The following is a 19,284-nucleotide window of genomic DNA, read 5'->3' as shown; positions in this document are numbered from 1 at the left end:
AAAACTGTGTTAGGGAGGAAAAAAGGCCTCCTTCCTTTCCCCATGAAGTCTTTTCATCATTAGTTAAAATTTCTCATGAAAGGGTTTCCTTTTTTACCTTAGCTCTGCTGCAGATTTGAGCTCATGATCCTCCCTAGTGCTGTGTTCCAACCCTTCAGGAAGAGTGGAAAAACCATTCTCCACAGAGAAAGTGGGGAGAAGAGTTATTTCTTACACCTGCAAAGCTGGGAATCACAGTTGCCAAGATATCCTGCAGCAACAGGGGAGAAGAAACTCTGTTGTCTCCTCCAGCCAGCAGCTCCTGGGAACAAGGATCACACTTTTATAAAGACAAACTGTCGTTGCATCACATATACTGAAAAACAAATTGCTGGGAAGCTGAGCTATGAATTGATTCTCATTGATTAAATTCTCATCTCGGTGTGCTGGAATAGTGTGGAAGATCCAAAAGATCCTGTTGTGTGACAGCGCTACATAAATCCAAGACTTTATGTCAGTGCTTTACAGAGCACCTTGGAAGTATCCAGTTTGGGGCTTTCGATTTGAATATAGAACTAGGGCTGATTTTCAAATGAAACATTAGTTAAATCTTCAGTTAAGACTCAAAATCAGTGGGGGCTGTCATTACTCTTACAAAAGTCTCCCTGGTGTCCAGGGTGCTGTTTTTGGCAAATAAAATTATAAATGGAATAGGGAGAGTTAAAAACCAAAAAAGTTAATTCAGGTCTCAGAAAGTGAAAAGTTGAGAAATTTGTCCACATAGTTTAAATGACGTATATGCAAAGGTCACCTAAACTTTTGAGATGCTGGAGGGGTGTGTAGGAGACCTCACCTAAAGAATATCTTTCCACATAAATTCAACTGCCATGTCAAGGTAACTCGCAGCCTCTCCACTTGAGATCAACAGCCAAGCATCCAAAATAAAACACATGCATATCTGAAGCCAACAACAAAGAATGCTGCAGAGACCTCCAAGTGAGCTCTGATGGAAGCCAGTGAGTCCGTATGACACAAGACCATAAAGTGCTATCACTTTAGGTCCAGAAGAATATAGCCCTTCCTTTGTACAGGAGACTGAGCAATGCTGTGCTTTCATGCAACCTCTCACATCACCTATGGCGTCATTCCTCATGGAAGTCCCTTGGCTCAAACACAGTAAGGCTGAATTGCAAAATATTAAGTTGTGTTTTTTCAAACTAAAGGTGTATTTGTCATGGTTGGTTTTGAGGGTAGTTTACTGCCTTCTGTGGGAGTTGGAAGATACTGATAAATAGCAATACCAGCAAGACTTTGTCAGAGCTTTAGCTGGTGCTGTCCCCCATGTGATGATGGATACTCACCATATGCCCTCATATTGCACTGCACAATTCTCTTGTGCTGGGATGCCAACAAACAAGCTTGACAATGTTTAAGCTACTAGTGGATGAGTTGATCTCCTATCATAGTGATCAACATTACATGGCTCTTTTATTGTCCATGGTAGAATTAATATTTCCTGGAGACTCTATGCCTCTGCTTTTGTACAGGTCCTTGCACACTGGAATCCTGGGTTGGATTTTTTTTTCTGGTGCTGTTATCACAAGGAATGCAGATGCTATACTATTACAAGGAATAAATATCAACAACAGTGAATAGATTCAAATGAAAAATAACTGAAAGCAGAATTAAAATGATATTCTAGAAAGCTGAAGGAGCAAATGCTAACATGGTGGAGTTGACTAAACTTAACCAACAGTGGGTGATTAAACTGTATTTTTAGCAAGCTAAAGGCACATTTGTCATGGTTGGTTTTGCAGATAGTTTACTATCTGCTGTAGAAGCTGGAAGATACTGATAAATATCAATACCAGCAAGACTTTGTGAAAACAAAGACTGATTTTATTTTTTATGGAAAGAATGTTGATTCTATTGCAATTTAAAAAAAAACCCAGAATGTTTGAACATTTAGTGTTCTAAAAAGACACAGGATAAATACAGCAATGCTGTCATCAACCTCTCACAGATTCAAAGGCTCTGTGATTTACCTAGCTTCTCAAGAAAATGTCAGTCTTATATGAATTATGAGTACTTTCTTATTTAAAAAAGGATAGACCTGGAAGAATTCCATCAGCATTTTGTCTTACACAGTTAGCCACATATCAGTTATTGGCAGTTTGAAAATCCATGGATACTTGCCACACATTTCCATGTTTGGTGGTGGTGAAATCATTAGCGAAGAGAAAGGTTGCTTTTGTTATGGAGAAATTACTCGATGCATTAGGTTTTTGTGTTCGTGTGACAAAGAACATACTTTATTGTGTGTTGAGTTTTTGTGTTTTGATTTAAGTTGCAAACAGAACTATTTGCAGTCTTGGAAAGGTTCAGTGTGTAAGTTAAAGTCACTTCAGAACGGCTCTAACTTGCATGATTTATCACTTAACTGATCACCAAAGATCTTCCTGGTGCTGGCAGCTTCACAGAAGGTAGGTTTTTCAACTCAAATTGGCTTTCTTGAATTAGTTTACTAATGAATTAGACTCAAATAAATAAAAACAAATAATGGACTTTATAAAAAATGGACTAGATAATTTTTTTCAAAAACATTTCAAAAAATATATAAAATGGAAGATGCTTTTATTTTTAATAAATTAGAAGGTCACAAGAACTGTGTTCTGTGAGAAGGCTTAAATACTAATTTAAAAAATTCCCACACCTGACAACCAGTATGTATCAGTTTGGACATGTCACCAGTGTGCTCCATTACTGCTCAGTTGCCAGATGTCCCACCTGTTCTTTAGAGCTGGGCTCTCTGGCCTTAGTACGTCTTCCACAGTACGTAACACCTGTAGGTTCCCATGATACGCTGCCTTCCTTTGCTTGGAAGAAAGCTCCTGGTGCATCACATCACGTGTCAGGATGAGTGTATAATGGGAAACACAATCAGGAAACTCCCATATAGCATAAAATAACTGCGCTGCTTTCAGTTGGAATAATTTGGGTTTCTGACCAAGTCTTATCTTCCATTTTTCACCAGAATTGAAAAGTTGACCTGCACTAGCAAACAAATACCTTTTGCTTAACTATCGGAAATGTTTTATCTTTATCTTATTTCTAAAAATAACATACTGATTGTAGTCAAGCCTGGATCAACCTAACTTCTAGATCTTATTTTTAATGGTATCCTTTATATAGCAGCAGTGTATAAGAATTTGTTTCACATCTTTCATTTTGACAATTTCCTTCAAGATTCCACTGCTGCAAACACACAGGCAGTATTTCTGGATCCTTCTATAAACACTTTTTTTCTTTTCCTTGGGGATACTTGCTATTCACAGTTTAATACATAAAAATACTGAATGTACCCATTTTCTTTTGCTCTTATTCCTACATTCACATTTGGTTCATAAGGCGGGACAGATTACATTGTCTGATTTTGCTATAAACAACACAGATGGTGTGTAGGATATGGAGGTACTAGAGGGAGATAAAAAGAGAGTGAGAAAGAACAGTGGAAAATCCAGCAAACATAGTTGTAGGGCAGATGGGGAGTTTGAAGACAAAAGGAACAGGACTGGAAGAGCAGGATGCCAGATGAAGGACAAAAGTAAAGGAGAACTTGTTTGCAGCATGGAGGGAGGGTCTATGAACAGGAAAAAGCCAGAGATAAAAGATTTCTGTGGACAAGCAATAGATGATCACCTGACAGAGCAAAGCTGGAGGGCAGGTCAATGTATGAATGAGTGGCCATGTGAGAAGTCCATAAATGAAAGGCAAAGAAAGAGAACAAGGCAGGATATTGAGGACAGTAAAACAGATTGACAACATGCACATATCAAAACTCCTCTAGGAAACCGACCTTGATTTGCTCCTTTTTCCCCTTTCCAAATCACTCAACATTGCATATTGCCAATTTCAAACCTGGGAATATTTGTCTGGCTGACGAAGAGATGCTGGAAGATCTTTGACAGAGCCAATATTAATTCTGGTTAATAGCTGCTGCTGCAAAACTGCATCATTCAACCAACCTAAAATTCAAATCAGTCTCCAAAAGGCCACTTTCCCATTTCAAAAAGGAATACCTGAACAGGTTATGACTTCTATCATCATGTCATAGAATCATAGAATCATTTAGGTTGGAAAAGACCTTCAAGATCATTGAGTCCAACCATCAACCATGCCCACTAAACCATGTCCTGAAGTACCCTGTCCACTCGCTTTTTGAATACCTCCAGGGATGGTGACTCAACCACTTCCCTGGGCAGCCTATTCCAATGTCTGACAACCCTCTCAGTAAAGAAATTTTTCCTAATATCTAACCTAAATCTCCTTTGCCTCAACTTGAGGCCATTTCCTCTCGTCCTCTCTCCAGCCACCTGACAGAAGAGACCAGCACCCACCTCACTACAACCTCCCTTCAGGTAGTTGTAGAGAGCGATAAGGTCTCCCCTCAGCCTCGTCTTCTCCAGACTAAACAGCCCCAGATCCCTCAGCTGCTCCCCATAAGACTTGTGCTCCAGGCCCCTCACCAACTTGGTTGCCCTTCTCTGGACACGCTCCAGTCATCTATGCAAAAAAAGCGGTCCAGAGGAATGCTTATAAAAATTATATATCTAATGAATCTTCTGAGGAAGAAAGGAGAAAAAAGTAGAAGCTATGAGTGATTTTGGATATATTAATTTTGGAGTTCTCAATGGAAGAGAGCTTAGAAAGAGATGATGTTGAAAAGAAGTGTTGTCACTCATGTCCTCTTCACAAACCAGTCAGGAGGATTTAGAAATCTGAGGCTAGGTATCTGAAATGTGAATAATTTACAATCTCCATCCACTTCTGAAAATCCTGGCCAAAGTATTTTCTTAAAAGTGAATTACCTTCACCAATACAATAGGTACCTGGTGTTTTAGTATTCTTATGAAACCTTCTTGACAAAGCCACAATATTCTACCCATGGTTAACATGACAGCATACACTAAGAAAAAGACTTTTAAATGAAATGCAGAGTGTGTGGTTACTGTAGTTTTTAGCCCTGTGGAGGAGCAACCCCCCCGATCCCAAGCCAAAAACCTCATAATCTGGAAGATTTTTCCTTCTTCTTCCCAAGAACCCCTCTGTTTTATATTATTCCAAGTGTCTACGTTATTTTCTTCAGCCATATTTAATTTCTTTTCAAAGAACAGACCTGTCTGTGAATAGAAAAAGGGAAGAATAAAGTCCCCTTGTGCTAAGACTTTGTGGGATTGTACCACATCATACCCACATGGTATGGGCTCCAAGGCAGTGGTGTCAGATGATAGTCCCTGTCTCTGCATAAGTTTCCTGGGAAAGTTGAAAGGGTATAAATTGCAAATGCACAGAACACCATTTGATCACAGTGATGGGGGGCCTAGCAAAATCCTAAACCCCCTCAGTCAAAAAATAAATGCAAGCTGAATTATCTCTATCTGTATTTAGCCTTTGTTAGAGACCTCATCAAAGCTTGGTAAGTCAGGGAGAAGCAAACCCAAATTTGACTATCTTCAGTTGTTGGAATAAATGCAGACATTAGTGTTTCTCCACTTGCTACTAACTTGTATCATAGAAGTGTTACACAGTTAAGTCTTTGGGTATGGACATGAAGACAGAGTTGTGCATATGCATGGAAACCATCACCGCTGATTAATGGGGAACAAATCCTTTAGGGCTTGTTTATCTCATATTTGTACCCACTGCAGTAGTATTGGAGTGGCACAGGCAAATACTTCATTTTTAAAGAGGAGGAAGTGAGAGGAGCACCCAGCCTGTGTCTAATCAACATTGGTCAGTAATGACCACTGGTCAAACTTTTGCAATACATGAAGGCAAGATATGTGCCACATTGGTAATCTCACAGTCCGTCAATTCAAAGCACAAGGGAACAAACAAAGAAGTCCCAGATGCACTAAACCAGGAAGCCAAAGATGAAGAACGAAGGAGCATTTCTGAAGTTAACTTACCTTACTGATATGCTTTGCTTTGCTGTAGTATTTTTTATGTCTTTGGTAGGGAAAATGCACAGCAGAGTGAGGAGGGAGTTTTGTATGCATAGTACTTGTCTGGTTTATTCAGTTATTACTTTTCTTAATCTTTGTCTTTCAAAAATTGTTTGATTTATGCTTTTACAGAAAGATGACACTTAGTCTATATGGTTCACAGACTGTAAGTAAGAAGTAAAGATACTATTATGATTTACAGTACACAAATTGTCCTGGCTACTGTCTGAGCAATATTTGGTTTACTTTAGGAGAATAGACCTCTCTCTGAAGAGGAACAGTGAGAAGGGAAGTGTCCATAACTTAGGAGACTTTTTAGTTTAAATAATAAGGATGAACTATAAATGCAAAGAAAAATATCAGGCATAAAATCAAGTGGAGGAAGACAGGTTGAAATAAGAATTTGCCATTAGCAGAAATGTTTATGGCTGGATTTGACAACTATTGGGATATGAAGAAACCTGGTTTTGCTATAGAGCAAGCAAGTAGACTACCTGATTCCTCTTGAAGCTAATATCTAAATATTTATGAAGGTGTAGTCAAGGCTCTGTGAAAATATAATAAAGTAATGGAACTCATTTGGGTGGCTTTGGCAAAAAGATTGTTCATTAATGTTATTGATGTACACTGGAAGACATCTGATGTGAAGTTCATAATTGAAATGTTACAAGCACTTCAGCATATGGATCCTTCACATTCACTTAATTGCCAGTTTAGTAATAATTTTATGTAATGAGGAATTATTAATAATACGTGAAATACTAAATTGACGTAATCACCAAAAAACGTAATATGACATCCACTGTGCAAAGGATGTTATAATTCCAGGTGTCTTTGTTATATTTTAAACAAGGAATTTAACTGGTCAAATTCATCTTTCAAAACTATTGACTCTACAAAGTTTTAATAATTTTTTATGTAATTGTGTTTAAAGGTAAGGCTATTAATCAGATGTTCTTTTTCCTCATTCTTTATATCCCTTATTAGCATCTAGTTATGACAAAAAACTTGACAAATGATCATTAACAAACTGCCTTACAGTTTTGTAGTACAAGTCCTGCTTTGAAATAAACCTCTATATCCTGTTTCTTTGATTACGTAGGCAGACACCAATACCCTGTTGAGATAGGTGAGAAAAGGGGACCAAATTTGTGTCTTTCCCAGTTGCAGTTTAATCATTGTGGAAGATTGTGGTATTGGGACAAGAGATCTTTTATCTCCAGCACACCAATAAAAATCTTCCCTAAGTTTGCAATTACTGAAAGTCAATAGCCTATTGGTATGAGAAATGTACTCTTCGAGGACAAATGTCCACAACACAGTTATCACCCCTATTGCCACACAGAACAGATTGAGTGGGCACAGAGAATGTCAGGCACCTCCCCAGGTAATCCTCGTCACGGCAGGATCGGCGCACACTGATGTGGGGACCAGTGAAGTGTGCAAGGCCGCTCATTCTCTGGGAGCCTTGTCTAGTCTATGACTTCATTTTCCTGAGTCATTATTCTGACACATCTCATGGGCAACATCTTCAGTGAGAGAAAAGAGCCAATATGAGTTTTTACTTATACTGGTATAAATCAAGAGAAACCCTACTGAAGCCAATGACTTTCTATACAAAATCATAAAAGCAAGAGGTAAACCAGAGCTATTAATGAACAGCAAAATAGAGAGCAAAGTCTTCAATTCCATTTTAGCTCATTTCAGATTTAAGTGAGAGACACGGGAATTGAAGTTCTCTGGTTCTCTTAGGCTGGGAGCTGGAATTGTGAGACTTAACACTTCAGGATATAAAATACATTGCATGGCACATGTCCAGTTAAAAAAATCATATACGTGAGTGACCTTATCCAGAATTCCTACATATGTTTTTAGCTCTTTTAGCTCTTCTGCTCCTTTTTCATAAAACTAACATCAGTGATGAACTCCAGTTTGAATGGGAAGGATGAAGATGAAGATAATATATTTACTAGAAGGCGGCATTTGCTGAACATAATTTAAAGAAATAAGATGACAAGCATGAAAATGTAAATTAGAGGTCAATTTTGTTTCAGTTTTAGGTGGATACTGCTCTCAAAAGCTAATAATCCTTCGATAAAGGAGATCCAACTTAGTACCTAAGGAATGGCCCATTCCAGTTTTTTGACTGGTCAGTGAGTCTTCACAGCGCAACAGCTGTATGCAGAAAGTCTCAGGTCTAAAGTTTATTCATTATTTCATGCTTACTTTAACATATTTAAATCAAATCTTATCATAAAATATGAGGTTTAGTACTTCCATTACCTTCTAAAATACTAAATTACGGGATCTGAATAGTTGCTTTCTGACTTTCACCTTGGAAGGGTCTATCTAGGAATTACATGAACTATATTCAACAGCAAAGAAGACACAACCTTTAGAGAGATCATGCATATAAGTTTCATATGGGACATAAAATGAGTTATTTGTACATCATACTATAGCAAAGGAAAAAAATTTTCAGGCTATGTAAAAAGTCTGTGCTCTTTGTGTGATACAATTCCAATGCTAGTACATATGATATGATTTGATGAATTGCAATAATTACTATGTGCATTGTACTCTTCCCTTCTTGTTTTCACATTTGCAGATTTTTTTCTGTGAGGCTCACTAATGGTTTGTGTTTTAACCAATTTAATACCTCTTTTCTTAAAGTATTTAGAAGCATTTGTTTATATAAAGAAATTGCTGTTGAACAGGCAAAAAAGATCTATTTTAATATTCTAGAAATCAGCAAAATAGTACTGAAGAAAAACAAAGCATTACATATTCTGAGAAATGGTACAACAGAGTATCTTATTTCTTGTAAAACATATTAAGCAATAGCAATCATTTTAGGCAAATGTTTATTTTATATTTGATTGCTAAGCAAGAGAGAGTTTCATTCATCTTCATTTTTGCATTTTTAAGTCCACATAATTTAGTTCACACTGGAGCACAAAGCTGAATGTTAATAATTTTTCTTTGTGTATTGTATTAAGTGAAAGACAAAGTATTTTTCTCTCTCTTTTATTTTTGTTCTGGTTTGATTTTCCTTTTGGCTTTGTATATACCCAGGGCAGCATGATATACAGGAAGATGAAAAGCCCCTTATCTTACCATCTACTTCAAAAGTAGCAGTAGGACATGGCAATAATGTTCTTTCTTCCCTCATGAAAGAGGACAGGAGGACTCAGGAAGAGAGCAAAAGAGTAAAAGGAAGTGATAGAAAAGCTGGAACAGGGGAGAATTTTGAAAACTCATTTTCAGATACAGTTTGATTCCTGGTAGTTTAGGATTACAATTAATATTACTTATTTTGTGAAGCTCTTCTGCTTTCTAAATTCTCTGTCCTTAGCTGTAAGATCTGTATTCTAATTAAAATCATAGGATGATACTCTTGCTTATATTAAATATTCCCTACCAACCCATACTGAGTTAGGACACCACAATCCAGCAAATTCCCTGCAACATTTTTTATCTTAAATACGGTTCTATAGAATATAGTAATGAAGTGCATGAAGTAAAAAATATGCACAATGAAAAATGTAATTAAATGCTCTACATTTCACCCAGCTCATCAAGCAAAAAATCTCTAAGATTACACAAGTGGGAGAGTAGGCACAATTTTCTTAAATTGTAACCTATAACAACTACAGCAGGAAAATATAAACTAGCAAGAATTAGTGATTAGGGATCCAGTCCTGAGGATACCAAGCAATCTCAAATTTTATTTAAGTCCATGGGAGCCTGAGGTTCCTGAACCTCTATGAAGCATGCCCTAGATGACAAGCTAAGAATTTCATCTCATCAGAAACCAGAAACAATGAATATTATCCTTACAGAAATGACAGTGACACTGGGAGTTTTTTTACATTAGAGCTGAGTGAACATTTTATTTGCTGAAAATTATTCTACATGTTACCTTTATTTCTCTTTGTAAACCACCACAAAGAGATAGTAACATTGTAAAATTCTCAGAAGTACTTCTTATTCAAAATTAGCCATACACTTCTCCAGTGAATTTTCTCTTCAAAATCTGCTTTTGGTGAATATTTGAGCTTGCATTCACTTTTTCATGAGTTATTCATACTAATAAAGCTTGAGCACTCAAGTGTTCCTGGAAAGAAAACGTGAAAGCATTGCAAACATGGTCTAATTGAAATCCACTTTCCACTTTGAGCAAATATTCGCGGAACATTTTTCCTACTATTCACTTTGGTTTAGTTGACATTATGGGCTAAAATCTCACTGATGTGCACTAAAGAGAGACATCACAGCAGAACCCTGTTCAATAATGCAGGTGCAATATTCCTGGAATGGGCAGGTCTCTTGAACAGGCATAGCGTGATTTAACCTGCTCTGTCCTTTTATTTCATTCAGAGGGCAGCCTTAAAGTAGACTGCTGAATGGCTAAGCGAACTCTCCTTAGTGTTTCAGCCACACATCAAAACATAAGAGCCCTTGCTGTACCTCGCTCTAAGCTCGCCTTCAGAGCTAATCAATAAAGTTATTCATCTAGCTTCTTTCATAATTACCTGTGATCAGCTTATTGCTGGTGTAAGATAGGCTTCTTCAGAACATATATTTGTTGCTGACATGAGAGGTCACCATACAAGCAGTGACCAGTGGTGTAACTTCTTTTATATTTATACTATATATGGATAGATAGATAGACAGATAAAGCTATTGTCCCTGAAACATCTTGCTCTTTGGAAACAGGCAAAAGTGGTCAATCTGCATCCACCCAACCTTCCTGTAAACACTCACCTTGGACACGTTTCAGTGCATTAGGAACCTCATCCTCCCTAGGAATGTGCTGAGGTCCATAGAGCAACAGGAATTTCTAAAGGGCAATTCTGATCTTGGGTGGTAGAACTACTTTCTGGATGTGCCCATCTTTCCCCATCAAGGAGAAGGAGACCCAACAGTGACAAAACGCCCAATGGAAGTGCCTCAGAAAAGTGTCTGTGTTGGGAGGGACAAATCCAGACCCTGTCGTCTCCAGTGTCAGATTTGTAAGAATTACCACAGTTCTGCCAGCAAACTCTCTTCTAAAATCATCATCTTCCTTGTATCCTCCTTGAGATGTAGAAAAGTCTAGTGAGAATCTCTCTTTCATGCCAACAATTCCCTGCTACTTTGATTGCCTTTTAAGCTCATCTCCTCTTATTTACTCATTCATTACAGACTGTTAAGCAAAGCACTGAAAGGGATAGGAAGTATTACAGCTCCCACAGAACCCTCAGAGGAACAAAACTTCAAAAAAGTTTGTTACAAGTTGTGCTTATATCTCTCAATGCAAATGCTGCATTGCTAATGTTACAAAGACTATTGACGGGTATTTTTTTTCTTAAACCCAGGCTCATCAGGTTTCTCCCACAACCTGGTGAACATCACCTTTTAATTACTTCATGCATGGTCCCTCTGAGTCACTGCTCAGCCACCTAGGTGAGTGTCCTTATGTCTCTCCAGATTTGTACTACACGCAAAATCAAGCCATTGGCTGATATGAAACAAATAAGAAGTGATTTTCTCATAATCCTCAACATAATATATACATAATCTATACATACAAAACAGTTAACTGTAACATATGCTATACACCCTTACTGTTGTACAACTTTGTGGGTACCAAAACCTTTTTCTTTGGTACATACATGTTATCACTCCAAATGTATCCATGGACTACATGCAGATAATAAAAAATCTTCACTGGAATAATTCTTCCTTCAATACAACGTATCTCGTTGCACAGAATTTTCTTCAACAAGGCTGTGAAACATGAAATCAGATTTTCTCTCTAGCTGTTTTTTTCTTTTGGTTTCTAACTATTCAGTGCTTAAAAATAGTTTTCTGCATACTAAATTGTGGCACCGGGTCATTTTCATATAGTTAAAATAAAGCACTACAGCTTGGATTTTAGGTCCAATGGTCACACCATAAGAATACAATTCATTCACTAATTAAATGCCCACTACCTCCATCACTAGCGCCTGCCAACTCCAAATTTATATTGCGAAGAACTTTCATTTTATATGATGCATAGAAAAGAAGAAGGGGGGGGGAGAGACCAAGAATATTAATATGTAAGAAATTACTTCCTTAAGGTCAGGAGCACCTCAAACTGTACCACTGATAGAGCCACTAGAACTGGAAACGAAACTCTTAGGTTTGTAATAATATAGTAACTATACAAATAACAGCTCTGACTTTATCCATATATTAGAAATAGCTAGTTGACATGCTTTTGATGCTACTCTGCTACTACTGGTTTATTGCCCTATTGGATGGGGGCAGAAAGGCATGTCATTTTTATGTGGCTTATTGTCAAAGTGTTCATAAAGCTAGATTAGGCTGCGTTCTCATTATGCTTGCTCCTCCTTTGCAGCAGAGCTACATACTATTGTTCCTAGACATAAGTGTGAAAATTAATATGAATATTTATTTTAAGACCAAATTGCAGTTTGCCTCCATCTCTACTATCTCCACATATTCATACACATGCCTTATTAAGTTACATTTTTTAGAGGTTGTTTTTATGTTTTTAATTGTTTGGTAGACTTAGGATATGTAACAATGGATAACTGTGCAATACATTAAATACTTACGGGTATGTTGTGCCTTCTGTTATAATATAAAATCCATCTATTCTGGTTGATGGGTTTTAACCTCACACAGAATACTTTAAACTCCATTTGGACTTGTGCCTACAATCACCTTAGCAAAGTCTCTTAAGTAACTGCGCACAGCCTAATTAGTATGCATTATCAATTAACAAACTTAATAGCCGGCAGATTGATTAGATCCTCTGTTGCAGGGGCAGAGCTGAAGCGAAACAGAATGAAAAATCATTGCACGCATACACTGCTGCTTTGTTATTTTCTCAGATCCCCTCCTCCTCCTCCACATTCCTTTAATGCATACATATGGTTCTGAATATCTTGTAAACTACAGCTTGCTCTAACTCTTTAATAAAACTCACTTGTAGATGAGACAACCATAGTCCATGCCTTATTTATTTCTCACTGAAAACATGAACCATTTGTTTTCACCCACGTCCTTCCCCTCTAAATGGTGCAAGTTTTAGAGATCTGCTGCTTCTAAGCTGCTTGTTTTCACAGTGACTGATAGGGAAAACCAGGTAAGTTGGAGCTGTGTGCACCACTTCAGATAAACCGTAGCTGAGAAGATGGTTCAGGCATCACATGGATGGTATGTTGACACATACCACAAGGTGGATTCCACAATTATTGTTTAAAAGAAAGAATAGCACAAAACATAGTATGTCATTTTATATATTCTGTAACATTGATGAGCTGGAAAATAAGAGTACGGGAAGAAAAAACTTCCTATTTGGAAAGCAGAAATCAGACTGAAAATATTCGTCATAAATTTTAGATAAAATGCTGGTGTTAGACAGGATTTGCATCTTTAAGAATAATTTGATGCAAACCCCTTGAAGACTACTGAAAGCAACACTGAAGACTATCAGTTGCTGCCTTGCAGTGGTGGCAAGGTCTATCCTCGGGCAAAGCCTATTAGCCTTTATACACTGGGAAAGAAAGTGGTGCTTACCATGGTGATGTGAGCACCAGCAGCAAGTTGCAGAGTTAATAACTATTTAGCATTTATATAGCATTTACATATGCAAATCACTGAAGAAATATTAGCTAATTAATCCACACAACAGTGTGGGGGGGCAGGTCCTGTAAAAACAGCCGTGATTGCTGATACAGTTAAATATGATAAAGGTACAAAATGCCTTTCCCAAAGGCATACAATATGCTATTGTCAGGACCTAGATCAGTGCTCAGGGCCCCCTGATTCATACATCTGCATCCCTCTGCGAAGGTGTGCTGCCACAATTTTTACCCTTTTCATAATCACAGAATCACACAACTCAGTGGTTGAGGTTGGAAGGGAGCTCTAGAGGTCATTTGGTCCAGGCCCCCTGCTCAGGTGACATCAGTTACCTGAAAGGAGGGTGGTGTTATCACAATGCCCTGAAGAATGACTGCTGCTCTGAGCAGTCATATCTGAAGAAGCCGATGGTTATAGCCTCATGTTGATAGAAAGGCACCGAAGGACTGAATTCCTTAGTTGAAAAAATGGCAAAATAAGGGTGGTGTGCCAAACTGTATTTTTTTCCCAAATGAGAAGTTAAACACACTGATACAAACTCATTGAGACACTCTGACAGTACCTTGCCAAGAGGAAAGGTGGTGCTTATCACTGGATTCAGACCGCCCTACTTCAGAAAAGCAGGACCTCACAGACCCTGCCATGTTCAGGACTTTCTCTGGGCCAGCAGATTCTGTCTCTCTCAAATTTTGGCACTTAGAGTTCCTGCTGCTCCACTGTCCCTTTGCAACCCATTCAAGGTCTTTCCATGGGTGTTTTGCACTCCAGTGTCACAGGTTTCTCCAGCCCACCATTTTTCACTTTGTAAGCATATTATACTAAACAAGCAGACCAAAAAAAGCATAAAGAATGCAGAAGCAATCTCTGCTCTGTACTGCCTCTATAGTCTATTACTATGCCTTGGCATGGCTTTTTTTTTTTTTTTTTAACCCCATCCCCAAAAGGCAAACACAGAAAGATAGCAACTATTTTTACTGAGGTGAAAACAAATCTATATGATTTAAATAAAACCATCTCAACTGAAGTTAGAGAGTACCCTCCTCCCAGGTCCTGCTGATGTCACTTGGGTTTTATATAGAGGGTCACACACAGTCTTACCCAGCTCTACCCTATTCTCAAACTCAACTAATTCGATCTCTTCCATTGCTATGCAGATTTTTCTGTTTTTCCTCTTTTTTTTTTTTTATATCAGCTGGCCTGCTAGTGCTGAAATAGAAGTGATTTTCCCAAAAACACACAAAAAATATTGCTGTGTATTTTGATTTAAAGAATTAGAACCACAGAGATTCAGAAATGTAATTAAAAATATTTTACATTAAAAATAAGCTTCTTTGGATTCGAAAGAAATCTGAAATACTGCTAGAAGAAACAATATCTAAAATATGAAGGATATAACTTCCCCCTGAAAAAGGCTTCCCTCATTAAAAAAAAAATTCTTTAAGTAATAAGAAGACTGAAATTCCTTTGAGTCTAGGTAAGGATGGAGCATTAATTAGCTGCCAGAAAATGGTCTCTCAACACTGCAGAAAGAAATATGCCTCTAATTCTCATTATGTGACCCAAGAGAGGGGCATTAGGTCTGTAACCAGTGAAACTAAAATGTGAAAACTTTTTTTTTAAATGATTGGACTACTCAGAGACCAAGAGGTGAATAATCACCTGCTACCAAAGTATTCTCCTCTCTGGATTAGCAGTGGCTCCATGCAGCCCCTTTCTCCTCACCTAAAACTGATTGTACTCTGTTTAAGGCAGATCAGTTTATTCAACATGTGATTTCTGAAAAAGCAAAGAGATCATAAAAAAAATACAACAAATGTGCTAATACAGAAAAGTCAAAAGTCAATGCAGCAACTTTCTATTACCTCTCTGGGTATTGTTATGGTTGTTCTACAGTCCTACAGCTGTTCTACAGTCCTACAGCTGTTCTACCGCACTCTGCGGTTGTTCAAATTACAGCTGTATTATTCAATGCATATCATTTAATCTCCATGTAACACCAGGTCCTTGGAAGACTCTCATTTTAGATTGGTATACCTTCTTCAACTCAAGTCGAACTCAAACAGTTCTAAAATATTTAACCCCCTGAAGAACTGTATTTATTTTAAGGTGTTGCCTTTTTCTCAGACATAGTCTTTCAGATAATTAAGAAATGTGTGTGATTTTTGTTGTCCTGTGCTATACTTTGCCCTTTACCACATATCCTTTTGACAGGTGTCTGAAACTGAGCACAGTATTCCAGTATTCTATGTGCCATGCTGGAGGCATGAACTGGTACATAATTCAATTTTAGTACCCAGTTCCTTTGATCCACAATATATTTTACACCTTCTCTTCCAAGTGGCACTCTACAAAACAGCAATGAATGTAAAAATATTTTTACGCTTTATCTTTCTCCTTATACTCCTTACTACACTGACGTTAAGTGATGTATCACTTTTGGTTGTGCTGCATGTTCTTTATCTCCTTCTTTATGCTAGGTACCACCGTGTACCACATCTTATTTTCAGCTACTTTATCCTATATGTAATGATGTTACTGTTCATATTGCTAGGGCAAGATTACTTTGACTCATATCTTCTTATACTTTTAGGGATTTATCATGCAAAAGAAGCAACTGGACATCCTTTAATATGAACATTACCAAACTTGACAGGATAAACAACAACATGCTCTCACATATCTGAGTGCAGACACATAGCATATTGCAAAAAGATTTATCTACATTTTCAAGACACTTTACCACATTTGTATTAGTTTATGTCCAATGTTTAAAAAATCGCAGTTGGATTACTCATCTGCCATAGCCTTAATGATACTAGTATTTTAAGCATAATTTTTCAAAGCGACTAGTAATTCTGGCTACTTAACTTTTGGAAGGAGCCCAAATTTAAAAGGGTAGATGTTCAGCACTTTCTGAAAATCAGTCTATTTTATATGTCAAATGAAATTATTCCTGCATTCCTTGTGGAGAATTTGCTCTACCTCTTATATCAGCAAATGGACCTTGAGGGGAAGAGTGGAAGAGATTATGGAACAGGGAACAGAGAAAACTAGCAAAAACTACCAGCAGACAATATTAGACAAACACCACAATTGGCTTATTGTTGTTTCTACTCCAGAAATTTTTGCCCAGAAACTTGTAATATCTGTTCTGGAAACAATCTGCAACTTCAGACTTCAGTTAGACTGGCTGCATGAGAATTTTTTACTTTCAGAGGGCACTACTAGGCAGCTGCAATGATGTTCAAAGATCAACCTTCAGTTGAAGAAATGTCCACCTCCAAAACTGAAGAGACACCATGATCTGGTGTTCAATGCTGTGCTAACACAAGACCATTTGAAGAAAACCCCACCAGATCATTATTTAAATCTCAGTTCAGGGACATGTTCATATCAATCAACAGAGGCTCCTGCTACTCTTTCAAGACTGACTACAACAGGAGCACAGGAAATTCAACTAATTGAGTGGAGGTAATTCAGTGCCGGTGTGAGAAGTGCCATTTTCTCCTCCCCTTTCCCAAGACTACAAACTCTAAACCAGCTAGGATGGGGCTTCAACACCCTCCATGCAGCTGACTTCTCAGACCTCTCAGAAGCAGACCTCTCCAAAGCAGACCTCTCCCCTGATTTGGCTTTTGGCTGCTGCTACATCTGATTCTGCAGTCTTGGCTCACATAAGTAACAAAAATCCTTGGTAGAACATTCTTCAGCCTACCTTACTTTTCAATTGTCTCCACCATCTTGATAAGAATTGATGGAGCAACATCAGGAGGTGCAAACTACTCTGTAAGATCTGGAAGTGAAAAAGCTGTAAAGGAAAAAGAAGAAAAATAAACCAAGCTACAGGTGAAAGCATTTTCTGTTTATGAAAGTCATGACACATAATGAAAACAGTTAATTTTTAAGTACAGAAAAAACATCCCACTTGTTAGGCCTAAACAAGAACACTCCAAGAGTAATCAGAAATCTGAATAAAAATGATGACAGTTGCATTTTTATAACATTTTCGTTTAGGGAGCTGAGTCAGTCCTAAAATCACTCTCCATTTTGCCTAGGAAAAGTAACCACAATAAAAGTTTGCAGTCTATGGATGGGCAGAAATACAGTGCAAGGAAGAAAAGAAAAAACCTTGTGGTCTGAAATATTTACATTTAGTGTGCACTGGATGAGGGAGCTGAACACATCACTACCTGGGAGTAGCTGATCCTCTGGGTAAAACAGACTTAGAAAGGCCTGAAATAGCAGTAGAAACAAGTATTTCACACTCATACAAAAGTTAGTAACTTCTGTTTGCTTTCAGTTTTCAAGCATACTACTATTAACAGTATAGTTTTCTTCAAGCAAGAATTTTCTTTTTTACAATGTCTCATTAAGAATAAATCTTTAACATCTTTGTCAGCGACATGGACAGTGGGATTGAGTGCACCCTCAGCAAGTTTGCCGACGACACCAAGCTGTGTGCTGTGGTTGACATGCTGGAGGGAAGGGATGCCATCCAGAGGTACCTTGACAGGCTTGAGAGGTGGGCCCATGCAAACCTCATGAAGTTCAACAAGGCCAAGTGCAAGGTCTTGCACATGGGTTGGGGCAATCCCAAGCAGAAATACAGGCTGGGCAATGAGTGGATTGAGAGCAGCCATGCGGAGAAGGACTTGGGGGTGTTGGTTGATGAGAAGCTCAACATGACCCAGCAATGTGCTCTTGCAGCCCAGAAAGCCAACTGTATCCTGGACTGCATCAAAAGAAGCGTGACCAGGAGGTCAAGGGAGATGATTCTCGCCCTCTACTCTGCTCTGGTGAGACCTCACCTGGACTACTGTGTCCAGATCTGGGGTCCTCAGAACAGGAAAGACATGGACCAGTTGGAGTGGGTCCAGGGAAGGGCCACAAAAATGATCAGAGGGATGGAACAGCTCTCCTGTGAGGACAGGCTGAGAGAGTTGGGGTTTTTCAGTCTGGAGAAGAGAAAGCTCCAGGGATACCTTACAGCAGCCTTCCACTACCTAAAGGGGGCCTACAAGAAAGCCGGAGAGGGGCTTTTTACAAGGGCATGTAGTGAAAGGACAAGGGGTAGTTGCTTTAAACTGGAAGAGGGTAGATTTAGATTAGATGTAAGGAAGAAGTTCTTCACTGTGAGGCTGGTGAAGCACTAGAACAGATTGCCCATAGAGGTTGTGGATGCCCCATCCCTGGAAGTGTTCAAGGCCAGGTTGGATGGGGCTTTGAGCAACCTGGTCTAGTGGAAGGTGCCCCTGCCAATGGCAGGGGGGTTGGAACTAGGTGATCTTTGATGTCCCTTCCAACCCAAACCATTCTATGATTCTATGAAGCTATTTCCAATAATTGCACTCAGATAGGCCAATGAGCCTTATGACTATGATGGGTAAACCTCCACAGGACCCTGAGCCCAGAGATGAGATCACAGCTATCTTGCTCACTTTGGGGAACTTGTATCTGGGACAGCTGTATTTTTGCCCCCAGGGTGACGAGGCTTTAGGAAGGGGTGCTGCACAGGGACCTCCACTGACACAGCACTGGGAGAACCCAAGCTTGGAATGTGCTGTGTGGACGTGGCCCTGCTGTAGCAGAAGAGGAAATACAGCAGTCATCTTGGGGTTTAACTACTGTCGTTACACCGAAAAAGACTTGAAAAGAAACT

The sequence above is a fragment of the Buteo buteo genome, chromosome Z (genome assembly GCF_964188355.1).
Source record: "Buteo buteo chromosome Z, bButBut1.hap1.1, whole genome shotgun sequence".
Classification (NCBI taxonomy): domain Eukaryota; kingdom Metazoa; phylum Chordata; class Aves; order Accipitriformes; family Accipitridae; genus Buteo; species Buteo buteo.
The sequence above is the reverse complement of the archived record's forward strand: the minus strand, read 5'-3'. Positions refer to the sequence as shown.